Consider the following 13,692-nt stretch of genomic DNA (forward strand, 5'->3'; position numbering starts at 1 on the left):
TTAAGAGAATCTTGTTCCAGCAACTTTTTAAAGCTTATACAATTTGCAAATGAAATCCATTTGATAGAATTACCTACATGTTAATACCTGACATTAATTTATTTAGACATATTCGCAAAGAACAAGAAGAAGATATTTATTTTTTCTTGGTTGAATGATATTTTTCAAAACGTTAAGTTCTGTATAAATTTCTGACAATATTTTTAAACAATAAATAAAACAATAATAAAAATTATCGCATCACTAATTATTTTTTAAATATTTTAAATGTGTTGCCTCTTTTTCGAATTTTATTATTATTACGAATTAAAACACCAATAGATACGCCTTTGGCAACATCAGTTTATTCTACAGAGGACAAAAAGTTTGATTTACCAAAACATAGAAAATATCAAAAAAATTGTACAAAACGTCTATACCAAAAAATGAACGGTGCTTAAACTAAAACCAGCCAATGGATTTCTAATAGCGTGTGTTGCCGCCCCTCGCTCTAATTACAGCTTCTATTCGTCTTGGAAAGCTTCTAAACATGTTCTGGACGTATGCTTGCGGCATGTTTTCCCAGAAGTTAAAAAGAACATTTTGAAGATCATCTAGTGTTCTTATTGGTGCCGGATGTTGCTAAATTTGCCATCCTAGATGGTCCCAGACATGCTCTATATAGGTTAAGGTCCGGGCTACGTGCAGGCCAATTCAGGGTGGGTATTTCGACCTCTTCTAGGTACTGCCGAACCACTCTAGCAACGTGTGGACGAGCATTATCGTGCATTACCACAGAGTTGTCACCGATATGAGGAATATAGGGCACTACATGGGGTTCTAGGATATTGGTTATGTACCTTTCAGCATTTAGTCTTCCATCATTCAGTGGTACTAACTCCGTGCGACCCTCGAAAGAAATTCCTCCCCAAACCATGATAGAGCCACCACCAAAGCTTTCAGTTTGACAAAAATTAACCTGATCGTGCCGTTCACCACGTCGCCTATATACTGGTACACGCCTATCTAATGAATACAGACAAAATCTTGATTCATCCGTGAATAAAATATTGGACCAATTTTGAATATTCCAATTTGCGTGTTCTCGAGCAAATTCCAATCTTGCTACTCAATGTTCTCTGGTAATACGTGGACCTGTAGCTGGCACTCTGGCTCATATACCTGGTTCTCTCAGCCTATTTCGAACAGTTTGTAGGCTTATTCGGACATTACGAGTAGCCAACAGATCTGTTTGCAGCCTTCAAGCGGTGGTATGCCTAATTCTTAACGCCGTTAACCTCAAATAATCCTCATCTACTACCGAAATTACCCTTCCGCGGCCTTGTCCGGGTCTTCTGGTTAGCTGTCCTGTTTCTTGGTAGCGAATAACAACTCAGCTTTGTTGAACTCCAATTACCCCGACGACGTATCTTTACTTGGCTTCTTCATTCGTCACATGTCTTGATAAACGTTGAGGCACGTCCATTATTAACGAAATAAATCAAATTTTCACTATACAAGAACACAATTTGCTTTGAAAGTTCTCGATCTCAATGCATTCTCTAAGACAGAAATGATTTACTCGAGTATTTTTGCTTCCAAAAAAATTTGTAAGAAATTGTGACATTTTTTGCCCATGATAAGAAACCAGAAATATCTATTAAGTTGATACATATACAGATTTTCCTAAAGTATTAAGTATTAAAAATATCCTAAAATACCAGTGATGCGATAATTTTTGTGGGGTGTATATATACAAATGAAATTAACCAAAAGAAAAGGAAGAAAATGGGATAGAACAGATGAGGCCATAAGCCTATTAGATTAGTAGTACCCTTGACATAGATCATATTATAATACCTCATTAACAGAATATTAAGAGGCACAATAGATCTTCTGAGTCGCAGTGTATATGACATATTGAATTACTGTAACGGAAAATTTACGTTATTTCATATGGATAGATCAGATGATACAAGCAAATGAACACATAAATAGATCTTCTGCCTGTCTTACCAATGAAATGTTCCACTTATAGAGGAATTCGACTCGGTGATTGCTCTTTTAACCGGACATGGTCATTTATATGCTATAGTCACCGGAAATTTGTTTGCGGAAAAACATACTGTAGACCAAGTCATAGGTGAGAGCACTCACACGTGCGAGATTCTCAAACTTTGAAGCTAAAAAACATTTAAGCAAATGTGTCTGATTTTGTTTTCAAAGAACATCTGCCTTTGGTAGTTTAAAGTGAAGCACGGCGAGCCTATCGGAAGGTCTAAGTGCGCTTCAAAACAGTTGCAAGATACTATGGAAAGTGGTATTTTAGATGGAAGTGGCTGCAATCTCAGGAAAATTACAAAGTATCTAAAACCCAAACCATTGCTATATACTTTTTCTAATTCGAAACTTCTAGAAGGTACGATATGTCCAATTTGACCCATAACTTTCTGCGCGCAGCAGCATTTGGTTTCAAAGACAAACGCAGCAATTGTAGTTGGAATATCGCAAAAATATCAAGTTAATGCCAAAACAGTTTGTTGTTAGTTAATTAAGTTAATTAAAATTGATCTCATTGATCACATTAGCCAAATGACCTCAAATAACATGATTGACGTGCTTCGACATCAGTCGCCGTCATCAATAGACATCATAAGACATCGACCAACATCAAATACGAATAGATGTCAATTGGCCTCAATGGACGTCAATTCATGTCATTTGAGGTCAGTTTTCAATTCATAAACCAATTATTATGTGAATTGTCAAGAAATAATGAAGTCAAAATTATTGAATAAATGAAATTATTGATATTTTCATTGTTTTATTATATTATATTATACGATTTAGAACATAATTCATTAATTCAATATTGATTGAAAATGTTTTATGTATCATAACTTCTAATTTAGTTAATGTGGTTACTCCGCACATATTTTTATGCAATATAACTTGTTCAAATATCTCTGTCAATTAATTGATTTATAATCTTCCTTGCATAAATGTGGTCTCTATCAATTAAAAATGAATATAATAGGTGAAAATATATTGTTTTTTTAAAATGGCATTTGGTTAGTTCAAAAACTGAGTTACGCTTACCTCAACTTTATAAAATGTGTTTGTGATCGCTAAGTCTCGTTCTATTCCTGAAAGAGAAGTAAACAATTATAAATTACGAAGCTTTTAACAAATGTTTTGAAACTTGTTAAAATCAGTAACTTAGTTTCCAATATATTTAGAAAAATAATTAAACAAACATGCACTCCAAATAATGTTTATCCTTGTGTTAGTGTTTTATATTGTGTAATTCAATTGTATTGCAGCATTGAATGAACATTTAGATTTAATAAATTGATAATTTCTATGAAATGATTCATTATTTAGAAGCTGCAATTACAAACAATGTCGATTCAGTTCGAACATTATTTCAATAACTTAAATATCATTAAATATATATTACTGAAATCGATTCCCTATTTCTAATCGAGACCATTTCCAACATAAATCATATTTGGTAAACGATAATTTAATGAACATATATAATACAAGTTCTCGGGAATGAATAAAGAATTTCAAAATAAATTAAATATTACATGCTCCATCAGCCACTCAATTAAATTGCTTCGGAAAATGTCATAAATAAATAATGATTTGAACGCCCCAAAGAAGTTGCATTACGTCTGTTTTCTACATTCATTTTTTGTTATGGATTTATAAAAAATTATCCCATATTTTCTGTCTTAAGTTTATCAAGATATGAACAGGATATCATATCTTCCTTTGCACTGGAGACATTCAATTGAGACCACTGACCCACTCTTTTTAAACATATGCAGTCATATATAGTTGATTTCATGAAACTTTGAAGATTCAATTCGAGCTTGATGGCTAAATATAGATAAATTCGTATTGTTACCGTATATTATATCAAAAATCCAAAAATATAGAAGATCTGCCATGAAGGGAAGTAATTTATATAGCAAAAGAAAATTGGTCCCGTTTACTTGGGATCCTTTTGAAAACTCTGGCGTTGACTATTCTCAAAACTGTCATTGGGTCTGAGGAACACACGCATAAAGTATTACTCCAGTTTAACCAGATTCCTGTTATCAATTGATTATTTTTTTTGAAATGTGGTTCTTTATGCTTCTCATCGAAGTGCATGGCATACTCAAAAGAAAAACATGTAAGGTGGTTGTGGACAGACAGGAATTTGAGCTGTAAAAACTCGCGTATTAAAAACGACTTGCAGCAAGACACGTTGCAAGGAAAAAAGCCTGTAGCCATTTTTTTCAAGTTTATTTTTGATATATGTTTCGCAACGGACTTTTACATTCTTCATTAAAGTCTCATCTAGAGAATTCATCTCAAGGAACAAGTTAGCCCATATTTTGCATATTTTTATCTATTTTCGCGTTCGAAGGACTTTCCGATCATTCCTCGTCCAAACATACATTGCAACAACAATCTTTCTAAGGCTGCCATAGCAAACTAGCAAACTAGAATGGATTAAAATTTATTATTACTACTCCCAACAGTTGAGGGTATAGAACATTCTAGTTGAAATAGATGCAGCGTAAGTAATTACTGTTATAAAATTTTATTCACTGTTTTTTTCTATCAAACCTCTATTTTTAGCTAGGTAATGGAGTACAAAGAAGTCCTATCTCAGATTATTTAACAGTGTAAACATTCTACTGAAGCCGTAATGGTCAACCAATGAAACTATTTCATGAATCAACGATATATTATTGACTGAAAAAATAGATATGTACAAAAATATTATTTTGTAATTCACAATACATAAACTAGGACCTTAATTTGAAAAATCCCCTGGAGTTAAGTTGCCAGATTGTCAGAAAAAAATTGTCACCCAAATGCGTTCAAAACAAATTCTCAAAAAGTTGAGCCAGATGTTAAAATTCAAAAAGTAAGGAAGTAATCTTACTCGATTTCCAATGCAATTAAAATATTTTGGGGTGAATTAGATCGGGTCTTCCCTAGGCGGTAAAGTAACGTAGTCGAATATACTGAAAAGGGGTGCTTTTAGTGAAAAATAATTCGTTTTCTTCTTTTCGTCCTACTTAGTGAAAAATATCAAAACCAAAAACTTTATGCATATTACTGATATTCCCAATGACGTTATGATATTTGAATGTCCGATTGTAAACAAGAATCATAAACTGAATAGAGTTGATTTCACTCGTCGTTCAATGCAAATGATGTGAAGTGAAGGGGCTGGGCTGTTCAAGCCAAAATGGAAAGTACTGTTCCTTGAAGTTACTAGTAATAAATTACTATAGTTTTCAATTTAAACCATTTGTTTTTCCTGATGAGTTGATTTAGAAAATATGCGATTTTAATCAAACTGTTTCGATCATCATGTTTTGAAAAATAAATAGAAAAATAGTTAAAACAGTGGCGTGGATATTTACTTTTATTTCGTGAATGAAATATGCAATGAGTTTTGTGAATAAGTAGCATCGAGTCCCTAATTAAAAACAAGTATTAAAAACAGGTAAAACTAAATAGCACCAAATGGATCTCCATTTACATTTTCTGTTTAATCAAGTTGCGGTTCTTATCAGCTAATTTGCAGTGATTATTGATAGTTTTAATACCTTATCTTAAATACCTGCCTGTCACGAACAATTGAAGGAACTTCTGGCAGACTCGTGGTCTAATAGTACCACACAAAAATCTGCATGTATGTCTGCTTATTAGTCGAATCGAAGTACTTTATAGTGACCGCCCGCAAAAGGGAAGGTGGACTTACTGGGTCGCATGTTTGCTTCACATTCAACTCTTTTTTCGCGGGGAAAACTACCAACCAGCCTACCTGGAGATGGTTCATCGATACCAGAAATATAATTCGGACACCGAGATGTAACAAAACTTCTCAGAAGCTTGGACATCAATAAAACCACTGTCCCTTATAAAATACCAACAATCGTATTGAAAAAATGCGTAGCTGAGCTAACCGCTAAGCAAACTCTTTTCTCTATATTTTTCCTGCAGATTGAGAACTTGCTTGGATTCAGTTCATGCCAACAAAAAGAAGCGGGTTCCCAATAACTACCGTCCGATTGCTTTACTTCCAGCAATTGACAAGGTGTTGGCCTATGTAATCAGCGTATGGACTTAAGCCGTACAGAAACATGGGGAGTCCAGACCACTACACATATCGAAGTCTTTTGAGAGGGTTTGGCATTTCAACTATCTAAATAAAATAAGATCGTACGGTTTATGGTCCTCACTTATCGAGTGGCTGAATAGCTTTCTCAAAGATCTTTCCATCCAAGTCGCTGGCAATGGACACACCTCAGATATGTTAGAGGTCAACGATGGTGTTCCCCAGAGATGAATCTTGTCACCTAATCTCTTTCTCTTGTACATCAAAGATTTACTCGACAAAACTGCAAATCTGATCTATAGCTTCGCCAACGATAGCACACTGGTGTCGCATCAACTGCACTATCAAATCTATATACTCCGCAACAACTTATAATCCTTTACAAGTCCCAGGTTTATCCATCTTTGGAGTATTGCTCGCACATTTGGAACTCGGCTCCCAAGCATACCCTGAGAATGTTCGACTCAATACAGAAGAGAGCAATTCGACCTATAGGAGATCCAAAGTTGATCATAAACATGGACAGCTTCGAGCATAGAAAAACGATCCCTAATCTGACACCTAGAGCATTATTTATAAGACTCGACAAGCAGGTGTGGTTCAAGAACACCGAGTTCACCTCCAAACAACAGAAGTTAAAGATCAATATCCACAGGCATCTCCACACAATAGGTGTACCACTTCAACCAGTAGAGTGTAATAGTTTTAGCCCTCTTGTGCCCACTTTTTGTATAAAAAACATTGAAAACCGTCATTATTTATGATACATCCTCTATATTTTCAATACAATTGTGATAAAAGACGGGGTTTTTATATACTTTTTGTTATTTGGATGCTTAATAAAACACTCAGTTTATAACACATACAAAATTCTAATTAGACGTACATCATAATACGAGTATGTGTATTTTCCTTTATCATACATTGGATAAATTATTTTTCTCATTGTCTCACTGTCAAAGTAAACAGTAGCCAATCTATCAAACAGAATTACACTGTTTTGTTGAATATAATAGTTAAGATATCGGTAGGACAGTAGTTAATGTAATGTCACTTATCAATGAGTAGTTAGTATGTAATAAGAATTTTTCAAAAGGATATTAGAAATATTCTAGAATAAGTATTAATTAGATAAAGTCAATTTCTGTAAATTTTTAAATGAAAAACAATAAAATATAAAATGTTTTAATGAAGTTCGACTCGGAACCCTTGACTAAACCTCTTTAGTTTGTTGCAACAAATTATTGGAGATAAGTTAATTTAGAACTATAAAGAAAAGGAGGTTTCTAATTATATTGAGCGCAGGTTGATTTCGTGTAATACTTTTGTAGCGAACTGTTCGTTTTCATTATTTGCTCTTCAATATATTTATAGAAAATGTTGATATGATGATTTCAAGTGGTTTTGTAACATTTGAATTAAAATTTCAACTTTAAGATTTGTCTCTTTTTGGTATTCAATTACGTATACTTAATTTCATTTGTTATTATTTTCGTTCTTTGGTATATACAGTTGCTGCTGTTGGTTCCACAAATAAAGGACAAGATTCTAAAGAAGAAGAGAATCACTTGTTGCTTGCCAATAGATGGAGGGAAGTATCAAGAACTATTCTACGAGGAATTGGACGATCTATTTCCATTAATCGCCAAAAAATCCAATTTTATGAAAATCCAATTTTAAGACGTCACAAATTACAGCAAGGGTTTAGCCATCCTATCAAAGCTTTCATCTTTTTATTGATTTGGACTCCTATAAAAAAACACTTTCTGAGCGGATAGTCTAACAAATGAAACTATACCAAATAGCATAAGTTTCTTTACGTCACTAGATTGGAAAGTAATGGTTAAAGGCATATCACTACGATATGCACTTCCTTTGATCCGAATGAAAGATTGTTCAACAATTTATTTACCACATATATGACACATTATCTGCCAGAACTATTACGATTATTGCAATATTGAACTTGTGACCTAGTGCATTATCGCCTCACGTTAGTTTGGAACTAAATTACGTCTTCATAAGGTTTCTGTGATCTGTGATCTTCCCTGCTAAAAGTTACGTTACATTTTTAATTTTTTATCTTTCCACTCTCTGTTTTTGTCTCTGATCAAATCCATTACTACTCAACCTTGCAAGAAAGTTTTCAACTCAACAGTACGTTTTATGTACAACATGATATGAGTTAACTGTGTGTCTAATAGTTACACATCGATTTAGCAGCATGAGATCATGGTCTTTTTAAAAATTTTGTGTCTGGTAACGGTTGTAGCTGCTCTACCTACATGTTCGTTTATATATATTGTCTACCAAACTCACGACACCCTCTTTTCACTATATCATACGACATTGTAAATTCCCCTAATATATCCACCAAATCTTTGTGAATTTGCTCGACACAATCAATACTGATGTGATACGAATTTGTGTTTCTACTGTAGGTACGCTTCAACAGATTCAGAATGTCAGTTTCTAACGTGAGTCTATACATAATAATTCAGCTACTTACCATTATAATAAACATTATTTGAAGCCTTCACATTTTATTAGAAAAGTGCTCTATCGTCTTGGTATTGTCTAACAAGTTTATTCAATTTTTGTTTTTTTTTTCACATTTCTTAATTAGACCTATCACCCATATTGGCTTCCAAATTCGTTGTCTAGATGCTAAATCAATAAATATTATTGCTTTCTATAATATTCGATAAATGTTGATGCCAACATGGTGATAATACGTTTTGGCAGCGGTGCGGCGACCACCTCTTTATGGTATGATACTTTCCTGTAAAGGCAATTGTCTCGCTGATTTATAACTGTCTTCAAATATACGTAAAATATTAGAAATAATAGGGTGGATTTGCAGCATTAATATGTAGGAGAGGTTAGTGTGAAGTTAAATTCAATTATGTGGGGTCACAACTGCTATTTTGAAAAAGGGGTGGAACTGTTTTTATGGTGTATCAGGCAAACTGTTCGTTAACAAATTTTTGACGACACTTCTTTCCATAAATTGAACTCTATAAATTGAAGTCGTAAGATACAAAATAATAAAAATTATCATCGAAAATAGAGGAAAATTTCTGATAGTATTCAAGTTTCTTGTGGTTATCTTAGGTTATTTGGAAGAGTAATTTGCAACGTATAATTATTCTCATCGGAGTTTTTATAAAATTCAATTACAACGTTGGATTAATTCAAAATTTTGCACACTGTTCAAAAACTAATGCCGCTGCAAAATTTTCATAAATTCTTATGATTGACTCTATTATCACGCACTTTAAATGATATCCTACTTGAAGGAATACAAAAGTATCAGAGTTCACAAGTTTGTATTTAATTGTAGTATTTCGTTTGTATCATTATTAACTATTCATTGATTCATCCATTGATGGCCAACGCGACCATTTGAGGTAGACGATACAGTGACGGCTAGTGAAAGTTTCAGTACGGAAATCAGTCAGGAGTTAGGACATCAAAATTTACATGACCAATGTCAGAGGGTTTGAGTGTCAAGACGAGAACATGAAGGTAAGTCAGAAAATGTTATTATGTAACGGATTGACTAATTAATTTCAATTTTTATTATATTTTATATATTCGACAGAAAAATGATACCTATAAGTTGACGATGCAACCAAAGATGGTTTCTTTCGAAAGTTTCAATACTTTATTATAACTCATAAGTTATTTTAATAATGGGTAATAAGCTGCTGAAGGCGGCAGAATCATCAGACGATTTCTTTTTGGATATGCAGCTGAAAAACGAAGACTACTATAAGTACTGGTGGGGTAAATAAATTAGTAACTTAATAAATATTGTTAGCTGCCATAATATGGCATAATGATTATTCTGAGTTTGGCATCGACGTTCCACAAGATGCAAGGCTATAAGGTCATTTATATAGGTTCTCGACTGTTATCTGCTGGACAAATATACGTAGTAGCATCTAGCCACATACGATTCTTAGATGGTTTTCGAATAGAAGAACTTGTTTGCTAGAGATTAACTGTCAGAAATCTATGGATTGGTGAAGCATTAGATTAAGGGGTGAAGAAATAATTCATAAGATGATCTGAAGTTTTAGACATATGATTTGACGAATAAATTAGAGTTTATAAAACACACTTTTATAGCAAATCGAAATAAGAAATAAATTGTAATTTGAAAATACTAGAAAACACACTTCTAGAGTTAATAAAACTAAAACGTAAACAATAACTTCTAATTTGAGAATATTAGACAAAATTAAGGATACTATGGGCAAGGCGTGGAATGATGTTTCTTTCAAAGTTATACCTACGTAGAAGAACGTCTGAGAAATAATATAAAAAATAATCAGACAGGAGCAGATATTTTTCTACTATCTATCTAATTAGCAATAACATCAGTCAGCAGGAAATGAAATATTTTAAGAAACCTTTCCAAAAGCAAGGCTTCTTGTAAATAACATATGGTAAATTTTATTGAAAAATTAATGGATTTTATAAAGTTCAAATGGAAACGTAACATTCCACCCTTTTGCTTCTAATGTAATTTATTTCTAGACCTTTTGCTGATTTACATATTCTAAACTACTCAATTCTGTCTTCAAATGATGTCAACTCGTTGATACACTATTTTATACTGTTTTGAAAGTCTTTTAATCCACTTCATTCACCACTGCACACAGCTCATTATTTAAAGGTTGTTCCCATGCTACTTCCACTTGATTTGATATAAAGTAGGGACCAAATTTGTATCTTATTCTGCGCCTTTCTTTTCCGAGAAGTTTGTATTTCAGTTGTCTTTTATTCATGGTTTGGTGAATTATTTCCCAGTTCTTCTGGACAATTTTCTGTGGTTTTATACTTCTTTATAAATCGATAGATATTTAATGGTTAAGTACAATTTAAAATTCGAATGATCTTTTCAACGACAGCGTATATGCTACCTATTTTGAAATCAGCGTCTAATAGTTTTGAATCAATAAATATTAAATTGAAGAAAGTATCCTCCAACGGATAAGAAAATGATGAAACTGCATGATACAGTAAGAATAATAACTTTTTATAAATTAAAAAAAAAACAAGGAAACAATATTTTTCCAAACCCACATGTATATTATCAATTTTGTTTGCACAATTTACAGAATGAATATGTAGGCCATATCAGTTAACTGAACGGATATGATTTCATATAATGTAATGAGACCCACCAATCATTATTTAGTATTTTCCAACTCATATTTTTTACAATTTTAAAGAAAAGTATTAAAATATAGTTTTCAAAAAATATATTAGTGAAAATGATGGTTTCAGTGACGAATCAATAATTAATAATTAAGACGTATATCAGCACATTATTAGCCTAAAAATTAATAAGTATACTATGAATTTTGTTAGAAAAAAATCATTGAAAAACGAAAAGAACTGTTAACTCAAAATTAGTTACCGTACATTGGAATGCTTTCTTAAATTACAATATAGAATTAAATGATCTAGAGTTTCAACGTCTTAGCAAATAAAAAGTTTCTACTGGACGTACCTAATCAGGAGTTTTAGTTCAAATAAACCACCTAACACAAATAACAGAAACTCATCGCCTATTTAAAAGTAGTAGATATACGAGGTTTTTGATTTAATAAAGAAACATGACACTTTTTTTCATAATCATATTCCATTTCAAGTATAGTACAGCGATCCAAATAATAGTGTTTCTTGGATAACGGCCTCGTCTAATGAAAATCTCTCTCTGTAAGTGAACATTGAAGGTTAGGAAACAAGATAAAGTTGCTAGGGACCAGATCTGGTGAATACGGTGGGTGGTCGACCAATTCGAAGGGTAATTCAGGTATTTCAACCACGGCAACCACTGAAGTGTGAGAAGAAGCGTAGTCCTAATTAAAAAGCACTTTCTTTTTTTTTCAAATGCGGTTGTTTTTTTTATAATTTCTCCCTTTATTTCACCAAGCAGAGATGCGTAATACTCTCCTGTTATTGGCTCACCTTTTTAAAAATAGTCGATGAACACAATCCCAAGATTATCCCAAAAACGGTCCCCGGTCCCCGATGAAACCGTCTTTGCCTTGTTTGGAGCAGGTTGGCCCTTTGCGATTCACTGTTTTCCATTTTAGGATTGTCGTGGTGGATCCAGGTTCTATCTAAAGTTATGAATCGGCAAAAAATGCAACTCATTTTATTTAAACCGTGTCAAAAAAGCATCTGAATGCTCCGATAGCCTCTTCTATAAATTTAACCTTAATTCGACGGTCGGCCAGTAAAATTTTAAGAACTTTTTCAATCAAATCGACTGATGTAGCAGTTTTTGGCCGTCCCGAACGCTGGTCGTCAGTCAAGCTGATACGGCCACGTTTGAATTCAGCTGCCCAAAATTTTCCAGCGTAAATGATGGTGCAGAGTCCAATTTTTGCCATTTTAGAAAAAATTACTTACTTATACCACAGTTAAACAGACGCTAAGCATCCGAAATGGTTGAAATTTTAGTGAAAATCTCTCAACGCATGCGCAAATATATTTCCAAACTAACATTGATGTGCGGCCATTCTTAAGTTGAGGTTGGAAACTTTTACGACAACCCTTGTATGTAATATGTATAAATTAATTTGTAAGTATTAAAAGACGTGCTTTAGAAACATATACGAGGGAAGTTTGACGAAAGAGGTTTACATTTTCGTACGGGGATTATATCGTTAGTTTCTGTTTCGAGTGTTATTGAACATCATTTAAAAGATGCAAAACAAATGAAGAAACCGAGGAATAGTTATGTAAACATTATCTTGAAGGTGTCGCGCTCCATGGAATGTGAGTGGTTCTCTGCTTTAAAAGTGACCATCTCAACAAGTATGATGCTGAACGTACGAGACCGTCATTTAACTTAATTACTTCAAAAATGATAAATGAACTCAGCCTCTTTGTATTCAGTTATAGTTGAATAAAAGTACGTAAGAGAGTGAATATTTCAACTGAATGGGTATGGGTTACATATGAAAAAGATATCTGCAAGGTGAGGGCTGATATTGCTTGATGATGATCAAAAGCTCGCTGGCCAATATTATGTTGATTTGTTGATACATTCTGATATAGGAAACACGACCATATTTATTGTGGCAGAAAAATTAGCCGAATGATGTTAGAGAAATGAAGAGGTGATGGCAGAGACAAACGCATATATTTTTTTTAATATAAAATATTGAGAACTTGCTGGTGAGTACAATTAAAAGGATATTATAGTGAAAAGGCCAATATCTTGCAAATACAGGAGGTCATGCCTTAACATTGAAAAATTTCGGTGGCTAGAAATCACCGTAAAATTATATAGGACGTTCCTATTGGGTAATAAAAAGACAAGTATCGGTAATACCTTCGTGAGGTCAGTGGAAAAAGAACAAGATCTACTGTCATTTTCAATTCAAACAAAATTAATAGCATCGCAGAACATAAATACGCAAATGAAAAAGAGGGAACCTAAACATATAACATCTGTCACTAAAAATCAATAAAAACATCTATAAATTGAATTATTAAATTTTGACTTAAAAAATACATTTAAACATTAATAAAAATTGTAGTTTTATTACGTA

At 33.0% G+C, this 13,692-nt stretch overlaps 1 protein-coding gene across 3 annotated transcripts in view; it reads right to left on the bottom strand.

Annotated features, from left to right (window-relative positions):
- The window catches only part of LOC130451864 (plexin-A4), a 262,174-nt gene that overhangs the window by 147,160 nt on the left and 101,322 nt on the right, over positions 1-13,692 (bottom strand). For all 3 annotated transcript variants that reach the window (XM_056791218.1, XM_056791221.1, XM_056791220.1), the window contains one exon: positions 3,079-3,125. The gene's annotated coding sequence lies outside the window, so the exon portion shown is untranslated. The remainder of the gene's footprint in view (positions 1-3,078; positions 3,126-13,692) is intronic.

Source organism: Diorhabda sublineata, chromosome X (assembly GCF_026230105.1).
Source record: "Diorhabda sublineata isolate icDioSubl1.1 chromosome X, icDioSubl1.1, whole genome shotgun sequence".
Lineage (NCBI taxonomy): Eukaryota > Metazoa > Arthropoda > Insecta > Coleoptera > Chrysomelidae > Diorhabda > Diorhabda sublineata.